We start from the raw sequence: 11,605 nt of genomic DNA on the forward strand, positions 1-11,605 counted from the left end.
TCCAGGGAAATAAAAACATTTCCTAAACCTTTTCTGAGATGCAAGTGCTTTTTTAACATGTACTTATCCTCTCACACACCTGCGAAGTACTTTCAGTACACACCCCAAGTGTAATTTATGCTAAGGGGCCTGTTACATGTTTAACTCAGATAAAGTGTATCCGTAATTAAGAAATGCAGCATCAGAGGTACAATGTGCATGTAAATTTGCAGAAAGGATTCTATTAACTGAACGAATGCCACTAAAGACTATTTAAAACCACAACCTAATCAAAACACTACACATATATATATATATATATTTGTATCAATATCACAAACCCCTTTGACATCCTCAGCACTGCTAACACTCCGACTAGAAGCCAACTTAACACAGCTGCCTGGGGCACACTCGCATGCATAAAAAATCAACTGACTTGATTAATCAGTTAAAGTTGCTGAATCATGGGCTTGCAGCCGTGCCTGTGTAGCCTTGGCTATCAACGGGAAACCGTCAGCGTGGGATTTAGATGAATTTCTGTCAGCATACACAGACCTGTATGGTCCTTATCTTTGCCAGCATTTTTATGAGAAACAGAATCTCTGGCCTGAAAAAGGAGACTTGTTAAAGGAGTGGAAGTGTGTGTATGAGAAGGGAGTCCAAAGGTAAGTGTCAAAAGGCAAGTGGATCTCAGGAGAAGAGGTAGGAAAGCTGTGAGCAAGAAAATCCTGAAGCCACCTCCATCAAACCCAGCCAGAGGCCCCAGACTGCCTGGCCACACAAAGCAGCAGCTGTAGGTGAATCCCAGCTTGAGCAGACCATGTCTGAAATTCAGCAGCATCACTGGATGAGCTGGAAGAAATGAGGAAGGAAAGAGCAGGAAGAAATGAGGCGCATGTGATATGGGTGGGGATGGAAGGCAAAAGCAGCCAGGCAGTCTGTCATGTAACAGAAAATTGCATTCTCAAAGGCACTGTAGCACCAGTGCAGCCATACCAGGAAAGTGGGAGCACTTCTAAGTCTCTGGGGCATGACCTACCTTGCCATGAGCTTTCAAAAGTCAGAGCGGCTGGGAAAAAAAATGCTTTTCCTTAACACATAAAAAGCAATTTGTCCAGAAGAAAAGGGTGGATTTCTAGGGGCTATGTTTTATTTGATACTCTCTGCATGGCTCATCCTGCTCAGTGTCCAAGCTTCACCTCAGGAGAGCTGGAGGCTCTGGGAGAAGGAGTTTCCTTCCTGTGTCAGCCTGTGCTGGACAAAAGAAAAACCCCAGACACAATTCACTGTGCCTTGCAGGGACCCTCTGCGGCACGCCTGCTGCCTGATCATGTGCACCTGATGGGAATGGTGCTTTTTGTCATTGAGTTTGAACCCTCCCATGCAAAGATGTTATCCTTTGGTTGGATCCACTGCTCCTCTGAAGGACACTGACCCAGCTGCTTTCTGCTAGGAAAACAAGAACTATTTGGTTAAAGAAACAAAAAAAAAATAAACAGATGAAGCCCTCACAAGGGCTGGAGAGCCAGACCCTGTAGCTGCTGCCTTCTTCACTGCCTTTCTCCCACCTATCCACACTACCTGACAGACCACGGATGCAGTGGGAAGAAAGGCCTCAGGGCACCGGTCCAGGCAGGAGAAGGATCCCTAGAGGAGATGGTTCCTCAGTTGCTGGTGCCTTCCTGCCTGGTAGATCGTAATAGAGAGAATCATGATGACACATTTGCCAAATCCTTCCTGCTAGGCAGCTGGTCAAAGCTTTTGCTTTGCTTTTTCAGAGCATGAGCAAAGTGTCCTTGAATGAGTGTCTAGAATAAAAGGAAAAGGAGGGCAAGCAGCCTTTGTGCCAAACCTCTTGTTTCCTCCACAGTGTGACTCTGCTGCACTTGTAAATGATCATATTAACGTATATTAGAGGAGTTCATGTGCCAGTAATGGAAGAGATTGTCAAACCACAGTATCTTATCTATTAAAATAGCCACGGTAATAGTATCATGTCAGCTAAATTAAAAAGAAGGTAAGATTCTGAACAGGTTGTTTACTGCCTAAAACCAGTATATCTTTGGCTTCACACATATATTTCAATATGAACTATCTGTGTGTGTATTTTCAATATTAAAAGATAAAATATTGTTCTATGCCATGTTATAAACTGAGTTTGTACAATGGAACAGGTTTTTACAGCTAAGTTGAAACCTCTTGAGAATAAGAGGTTTATAATGGAAATGCTGACAGGCCCGTAACTATAGCACTGGGATCTCTCTTGCTGTTATGACCAGATAAACCAACAAGGTAATTCAATGTAGTGTTCCAGCTGCAAGACACTAACACACTCCTCCTGGTCCCAGGTGCTGAGGGAAAGTTAAATATAAAACTTAATGAAACTGCAGTGACTGACTACAGGGCTGGATGGTTGCCCCTGCACCAAGAAAGGTGAATTTCTCTCCCGGGAAGATGTCTGAAAGGCAGGTAGTGACCGGCAGGTTCAAGTGCAAGTGGTGGCTGGAGCCTTCTGAAGTTTTCTTCAGCTAAATCAAACAGCTGCCTAAAGTCAAAAAGCTGTAAGTGTCAAACCCAGTCACTGCACATGTATCAGACCAAGAAATGAACAGAAATGCAGAGCACTTCCAACACACCCACCACACCTCCACTGAGGGCATGGGCAGTGCTCACAGGGGCTGGGGGACATAGACCTGCCATCCCTCCCCACATAGTTGCACCAGAAGCCTTCAGTTTAGCAATTCAAGTTCTGGGGAATCCAGCTCCACTCAGAAAACAATAACTAGAGGGAAGATCAGGTGTGTTCAGTGCTTGCTCTCTTTCCAGAGCCTTCCCCCTGGCCTCAGAGGCAGGAGGTAGCTGCAGGGTTGTGCTAAGCCAGCATGGCGGCTCTCCAGCTTGTGTCCAAATAGATGACAAAGCTGCCAGCAGCAGAAGTGCAGTTCACGCCATGCTTCAACACCCAGAAAACTTTGCTACTCCTTTTTGTGCCATGCATAAAATTACTGAGACTACTAGGAGGTGCACGCGCTGCCTCTACCTACACATAAAATCCTGAGCAAACTTCCTGAGGTTGGTGGGCTGGTATCACTGCCTACTGTCAAGACCATCTGACGTTTCCAATTACAAGATTCTACTTTCAGCTGCTTATAACTGTCATATTTTGACCAGTAACTTGTCGTTTTCCATCCTGGGCATCTGCCTCAGGCTGAATTTTTTTTGAAAGCTTCAGCCAAAACAATATAGCTATTCCCAAGGGCAAGGCCAGGGAACAATGTGCAGTTTTGCGATGGTGAAAGAGAAAAAGAACTGACATGCTCTTCTTTAAGATGCACCACAGCTTCTCACAGTTTGGATAGGGGAGTAGAAATTTAGTCAACTTGTGACCTTTATATTAAGGATGTGCCTTTTCATTACTGCTGTGAAAACCTACGCAAGTGTGGCCAAGTGAAAGCGTTCGAAAAAAATCCAGTCCAACTTCCTCAACAAAGACTTTTTTCAGTGGGAATCCTAAAACCCCTGAACATCGTGTCCTTGTCTTGCCCTTCAGCTAGTCCAGAATGGGGTAGCCCCATCCCACCGACCCATCAGCACGGAGCAGCTAATTCCCTTTGCAGCACTCACCGCAGCACAGGCTCACACGCTCGCCGCCATGAGTTACTGAGTATGTGTTAGCACTCAGCTAGAGAACCAGAGCAAGATAGCCACTTATGGTCACAGCTCCTCATCACTACGCTGTGGGTGCAAAGATCACCTGTATTCTGGCATCAAGACCATGAGGGGAACAAATTCAACCATGCTGGCACAGAAGAAAGGACACTTGCCCAGGATCCTGGAGGAACTGCAGCCATAGGGAAAGCAAGGGACGTTTAGACAAGTCTGATGGACTGAGTGAAGATGGTGGGACTGAGCAGAAGTGCAGGTGTGGGAAGCCTGCTGCTGAACAGAGAAGGGGACTGAACCTCAGCAAATGAACCCAACTAGGAGTGACTGGGACTAGCCAGGCAAAGAGAGGGTGTAAGAAAAGACAGAACTGGAACAAGGATGAGGGGAACAGGCAAAATGATATGCACCCACCAGAGCTGCCAGCTTTCCAGGATTTGGAATGGGATCCAGGATGCTGAGTCTCACCGTCAGGAGGCTGCCAGAAAGAGCTGTGAGTTCCTGCCGTGCCCAGTCAGAAATAGCAGGTTTTACAGCTCCTAGCTCGACATGGCTCTTCCTGGGTTCACAGGCCAGCAGCAGGAGCTGCAGCTGGAAGTGCTCCACACTTTGGAAATCCGATGCCAAAATGAACAGCATACATTTAACAATCACATGCAAAACATCTGGGTTAAATGACCTTCCCAGGCTCACAGAGCAGGCTTTTGGCAGAACCTGGATCTGCAGGGCACCATGCAGATCTCTCAACCAGGACAGTGTCCCATGCCCAGCTGCATTCATCACAGCCCTCAACTTCCACAGCAATTGAAGCAGAGACCCATATCCCTTACTAACCTGTCCTCCTAATTCACCCTGAGCACCAGCCTCTTCTATACCAAGTATGGCAGAAAGAATGTGTGACACTAAAAGAGCAGCATGGTTTGCATGCACAAGTGGTGCAGGCAGGCAGCTTCTGTTCAGGGATTCCCTAAATTTTGAGTACAGGAATTTACAATCCTTCATTATGGCCTTTGAATACAGAAATCCAGGAGAGAGAAAATGGAGAGTGTTTTCCTTCTCAAAAGTTGTCGTTGAGTGGTGCATCCTGCCTTTACAGAAAGCTGATGTTTACTGCAATACATTTATTTTGAAACTCGGTTCATCTGCTGTAAGAAATTACTCAGACCATTAATTTTGGAAGCCAATGCTGAGAGATCACGAATGTTAAGAATTCTAATTATGTTGGGTCTGGGAAATTTAATGAATAAAAGAGACTTTTCGTAAGCATCTCAAGCCATAATATTTTAATGCTATTGGCATTAATTAAAATATCTGGAATTTTTAAAGGAAGCCTCTCCTTCTCCCTGTACATTTTTTACTTCTACCATTAGAACAGAAGCATCATTTTGCTAAAGCCATGAAAAATAATGTTCTTTGTGTCTGATCATCTCATTTATAACTGTGTCATGATAGGAACAACCTTTTGCTGAAATTTTGTTTATGCTTCAAAAATTTCCCCCTCATAACTTCTTCCCCACCTCCCTTCACAAACACTAGCAGGTTTGGATTTGTCTTCTGGGCAGGGCTGTGAAGATAAAAGTCCAGATGATTTGGTACCACACAAGGGTCTGAACTCTCAGTGTCTGATTAATGATACTATCCATCTCAGAAGGTAGTGGTTCCCTCCTTTAGAGCTTAGGGGAAAAAATAGACTAACCTTTGAATTCATACTTCATCATCTTCTGCTGACATTTGTGGCATTCTGCAGGATGCTGGGGCTGCAGCTCTTGGGCAGTCCCGGGGGCTCTGCAGCAGCAGCAACAGCAATGCTGCCTTTCTTCCCACACCAACCAACACGGCAAATGCTCCATGAAAGAAGGGGGCACCTGCTCTTCTGCAGGCTGCTTGTAGGCAAGGCGGATTCACGCAGGTTCAGTGCCATGTCCTGCATGCCTGACAAAAGTGCTGGCTTTTCTAGGGGCATCGATGCATCACAAGGCAGGCAGATAGATCACCTAGTTCCAACCCCCCTGCCATGGTCAGGGACACCTCCCACTAGACCAGCCTGCTCCAAGCCCCATCCAGCCTGGCCTTGAGCACTCCCAGGGAGGGGGCAGCCACAGCTTCTCTGGGTAACCTGTGCCAGTGTCTCACCACCCTCACTATAAAGAATTTCTTCCTCATATCTAACCTAAATCTCCCCTGTTTCAGTGTGAAATCATTACCCCTCGTCCTATCACTACGCTCTCTGACAAAGAGTCCCTCCCCACCTTTCCTGCAGGCCCCCTTTAAGTACTGGAAGGCCACTATAAGGTCTCCCCAGAGCCTTCTCTTCTCCAGGCTCAACAACCCCAACTCTCTCAGCCTGTCCTCACAGGGGAGGTGCTCCAGCCCCTGATCATCCTTGTGATCCTCCTCTTGGACCCACTCGAGCAGGTCCATGTCTTTCTATGCTGGGGGCCCCAGAGCTGGACGCAGCACTGCAGGTGGGATCTCACCAGAGTGGAGCAGAGGGGGAGAATCCCCTCCCTCGACCTGCGGGCCATGCTGCTCTTGATGCAGCCCAGGATGCAACTGGCTTTACTGTGACCAGTCGCAGCAATGCTGAATGCAAAGGCTATAGGCTTTGTAGCCTCTATAGAGGGCGCTTTGGCGTGGCTCTAAGGTCTTGTGAGGTGGACTCTTTCCCTGACTTGAGGGTTCAAATGAGCTCAGAAAGATAAAAGGTGCTTTTTGTCTCTGATCTTAAGCTCACAGGTTTTTGTTTGGATTTTTTTTAAGTATCTAAATATACAGTCACTTGCTAGTTATTAATAGTGGGACCTCACCTTATTTGATGCTGTTCTCACTTCTTAGAGTGTCTGATTAAAGGAGGGACACACAAACTGCCATGTGCTGCTCAGCCACTTGGCTTGACTGAGAAAATTGAACCAGTGGGTTTTCCAGCCACCAAAAGTGCCATGGACTGCCTTGGAGGGAACCAGCACTGTGCCATTGCCTGGTCAAGGCAAGGTCAGGTGCTATAAAGCATCAGATGCAGTGAAGAAGCTACTGTGCCTTCAGAATAACTTAAACAGGTATTTTCTCTTGAAAAGGCCAAAACTGTAGCTGCCTGAAAAGTGAAAACAGCATTTTGAAGTGGGTCAGGGGAAGAAGAGTTTCCACAAGAACAGCAAATAACAAAAAGAAGAGGTTCCTTTTTATTTCCCCAGACTGAGGACAGTGTCTTCTGTCTCAAAGGTGCTTGGCACAAAATGAAGCCATTCCTATTGGGATGCTGCGTGCCAGTGCATTGCAGAAAAGAGGCAGGTCACTGCTTCCTGGCAGTATTTTCTCCTCCACAGCAAATATGCCAATTCAGCAGGCTGCCCAGCTTGCTTGTGCTTATTTCCGTGCCGGGCACAGACAGGTGTCACACAGGTGAGGTTGCACATAGACATACAGGAGGCCCAGAAGGCTTTTATCTATGTTCTCCATGTGGCTGAGAGAGCACTCAAAGGCACCTGCTGGTTTTGTATGTTCGGTGCTGCAGAGAAGAAAATCAATGTGGGAACTACAGATGGCTTCGGTGTTACAGGATAATCCAGACTGCTTTCTGCTGGAAACAGAACTGATTTACTCTTAACAGCTTAACTTCACTGACCATTATATTTTGTTTCATTATTCAAAGGCAAACACTGAAGAGGCTTTCTGTGAACATGACTAGTTCTTTCAGGTGGAAAGAGGCGAGAACCATTTCTGCATCATTTCAGACACGTGTTTTAGTGACTTCACATGGTTTCACAAAGCTTTTCTTCTCTCTGATATTGAGCTATTTTTAGCAGGTCTTTTTTTTTTTCTTTCCTATGCCTTGGGATCCAGTATCATTTCCTTGTTTATTCTGCACTCCAGTACTATCAGCCATCCTCAAGTGTTTGTCTCATCACCTTTGAGACTGCACCCCTACCCAGGAAAACAGCAAGGGACAAACTTTCTGGTCTCTGCAGGTTTTTCTCCCAATAAGCCTGAAAATAATGTTTGTTTGGCTCACATTCTTAGCTAGCTATGGACTCCCCACCGACACCCCCTGCCCTGTCAATTGCTGACTAATTGTGCCTGCAGCAAACTTAATCCGAACTAGGGAGTTATTCAGCAGCAGCAGAAAGTTCCATTAAAACAGACTATGCTCTCTGCTCCGTTTCGGTATGGATATCCTATGGGATCAGCCTGCCTAGGCACTGCCCCAGGGTACACACACCCAGCACTCTGTGAAGTCACCCTGGAGCGTCCCCTCGGGAGGTCTGCAAGGCTCATGTGTACAGCAAAGACCAGGCAAAGTTCAGGCCAGCGGGGTCTGTGCACCAAGGGACCTGGCTGCGAGAGGATGCTAACAAGCAGGCTAGTCTGGGAAGATGCTGCAATATATTTTTTAGCTTTCTTATCCTTGGCACACAGGCAGCAAAGCAGCTCTGTATTTGATTTGACTGAGCCTTCCTCTGAGACTTCAAGGGGAGCAAGCCCCTACCGCATTCAGGCCTTAGAGAAAAAAAAATAAAACTCATAGTAGTGATGTCCTGGAGTTAGTTCAACCTCAAAATCCAGTGGCTGCCTGGCATTGGGAAAGACCCCAGCCTCGGGTGAGGAGTAGGATTTCTGCAGGACGTTGGAGCAAGCCTTTGGTATTGACATACCTCCCCATTAGAGCATCTTAGCAACAGGCCCTCATGTCTGTCCTGGGCACGAGGCCAGTCCCTGCAGGTTTCGTTGCCCCTTTGTAGACCCCATCTCAGGCTCAGCATCTTGCTTCCAGTATTGACTTTCTGGAGGTATCATGCCTCTGTCTCTCCACCAGCTCCACCGGGGATGGACTCTGTGGTGAGGCCTGCTGTTCCAGCTGCTCTTGCTCCAGTCCAAGGGAAGGTCTTCTCTTCAGTGTCTCAGTGTGCCCAAGTGTGTTTCTGGGGGTCATTTTTCTTGGCCACAGGAAGCTAGTCTGACTGCAAGGATCGCAGCCCTCTTTCCAACCTGGTGTACAAAATAAAACATATACAGTCGCTCTTACATCTATGAACTTAATGCGGCCACCTCCAGCTGAGCTGTGGCCACATCCAACTGAGCTATGGCCACTGCTAATGGCGCTCGAGCTGCCCTGTGGTGTGTCAGAAAGGGACTGTAGCTGGTACAAGCTGGATGATAAGGGACATTGACAAAATGGACTTACCTTGGTTGGACAGTGAACCAGCCACCCCTTCTGCTCTGGAAAGCACTGCACACAGTGAATGCCATGTGGCTAACCTTGCTAGGCGTCCTCTTGCCACTTTGTTTAATTAAACATTAAAGCTACAGCCTAAGCCAGTAGGACAGGCATATGCAGAATGTACCTATTTACCTTGCAGGTTTTTAAACCTACTGAATTCGAATAGGTTATGTAAAGCAGCAAAATCTACACAATTTAAATTGGCCTGACTTCTGAAAGCTGCAGGTTCCAGGACCTGAAAGAAAGCCCGCAGCTAGACTGAGTATCCAAGGGAGGTCCTTTTGGCATACAAAGATCAAGCACTAACTGAAATTCAAACATACCTTTACGCCTAGTTTTTATCTAATTTCAGTTTCACACAAAATAATGTTGCCCTAGAAATAAAATTTCCCCCTATGTCTGCCACAGCTCTACAATGGCCATTTAGTGGAGCAGCAAAGCAAAGCGCCAGGTACTTGACAGCTCTCTTTTGTGTCACTCGCAACATGCCTTCTAATTCTAGAGAGCTACTGCCATGTACTCCAACAGGGTTTCTTTGCTTTCCTGAAGCAGTTACACGACTTAAGAGTTTGGTCATCTTTTCTGCTAATAGGAATTGTGAATACGAGCAGGACACAGATAGAAAGCACTGCACATTAAAACCCAGCTAGCTCAGGACACCAGTAATATGATCTATGCAGCCCTGCAAAATGCATTTTTATTATTTTCCCAGCTTAACATGGTAGCATTAATATTTCATCACTAGATTTCACTATGATTTTGGTCCTGTTACTGTCTCAACCAATTTATTGCTTGAGAAGGTTATTTTTAATCTTCAGCAGTAACTGAGAGTATACCCTCAGAAAACCTTTCCCAGTGTGGAATTTCTTTCCTGTTTCATTATAATTGAGGTGATGCTGTATCCAAGAGCTCTTTATTAGAACAAAATACATATGCCAATTTTAAGAGGGGAAGGAGGCTTATCTTTCATTTTCTAGCTCACAATCTGTGTTCTCCACTTGTCTTAATTTTTAATTATAGAATTTCAGGCATTAAGAATGTGGAGAATGAGTTAAAAAGTTGTGATCTCATACAGAAAGGCTGGGTTTAGTGCTGACCATTCAGTTCAGCTGGCCTCTGGGATACTACAGCACTGGTGCTCCAGCAATTTCCCTTTGAAAAATAAAGGTGTTTATTTGGGCTCTGCTCTCAAACAAGGTTGAGGTTATAGGCAGCTTCAGGCAGATTTGTTCCTCTCTAGGCTAGTTATTTAGGGCCATGTGTCTTGTGTCTCAGAGCCAGTCCTGGCAAGCGGAGAATGAGAAAGGGTCAAAGACTGCACGGAGGGTCTGGTCTTAACCTCATCACCCACCAACCTCACTCAGGCACCAGAATAGGGTTTAGCACACAGGATGTTCACTGTTAGGGGTGGGGGAAACCTCTCTCAAAAAAATCTCTCAAAATGTGCTTCACAGCTACAAAACATTTCTTAATGATGTCAAAAATAAAATATTAGTGTTAATTATTTATCCCCTTACCAAAGTGAAAAACTCCCTTACTCCCCAGCTCCAGTTCCCTCCAGCCAGGTATAGGCAGTGATGTTGCATCTCCCCTTAATTCAAGCCAGAAGGATGCAGGACATTTTGCCATTTTGGTCCCTTATTCTACTCTGTGGAGACTGCTCTCTTTGCTTTGTGAACAACCTTCTTGTCCTCTCTAAGTGCAGGGTTATCTTCCTGACTGTTATGGGGATATATAAGATGAGAGTGGGGTGCAGGCAATTCTCTAGCGACCACTGACATGAAGCATAACTGCCCCTTCACCATCTAGGAAACTCAGGCTATTTCCAAAGGTACAGAGAGAGGTACAGGGCTGCCGGTCCAGGCCCATGACAAGCAGGCCATTTGCTGTTTTGTCCCCTTGGATATAAAGTCAAAATGCATGTTGGCAGGTCTCCTGAGGGACTCTTCCTTCCTGAGCTGCCCAGACTCTTCCCTGAATTCTCACTGGATCGATAATGTTGTGCACCATCCTTCATATGTGCCGAAACACCCATGCAGGTGTTCCCCTTGACTGCCTTGTACCTCTCCAAAACATATCCTCAGCGGCTCAATCAATGAAAAAACATGGGTTTGGTATACCACCTGTAGGTGTGCAGCCTGACATGGCATTAACATTCGCAGACACTTTTTTGTGATGCAAACTCAACGTAACTTGTTGCAACAACATCACTGGGATCTCTCTGTACACTACCTTGTCCTCCTCCTCTTTCAACCTGTGCATGAGCCCAAAGGATGGTCTTGTTTCTCTCCCCTTATTCGTTTATCTAGAAAATTCCCCTCTGTTATGTCATCACAGCTACAGTCACAGCAGCACTGTAACCCAAAGACAGCCTGAATGGATCACTGTGGTACACACCACCAAACAAGCCCAAAGTTCCAGTGCAGTGTCCTGATTTTGGCTGGGATAGAGCTAATTTCTTTTTTTTTTTTCCTTTTCTTAGTAGCTCACTTCTTAATAGCAAGAATAGTGCTGTGTTTTGGATTCAGTAGTGGATTTGGTATGAGAAGAATGCTAATATACTGATGTTTTTAGTTGTGGGTAGGATATCAAGGACTTTTCAGCTTCCCGTGTTTTGCTAGTGTGCGGGTCCATAAGAGGATGGGCAGGAACATAGCCAGGGCAGCTGACCTGAACTAGCCAAAGGGATATTCCATACCGTAGAACATCATGATCAGTGTATAAACTGGGGAGGTGTTGGCTGGGGAC

Source organism: Leptosomus discolor, chromosome 3, assembly GCF_034619465.1.
Source record: "Leptosomus discolor isolate bLepDis1 chromosome 3, bLepDis1.hap2, whole genome shotgun sequence".
NCBI lineage: Eukaryota > Metazoa > Chordata > Aves > Leptosomiformes > Leptosomidae > Leptosomus > Leptosomus discolor.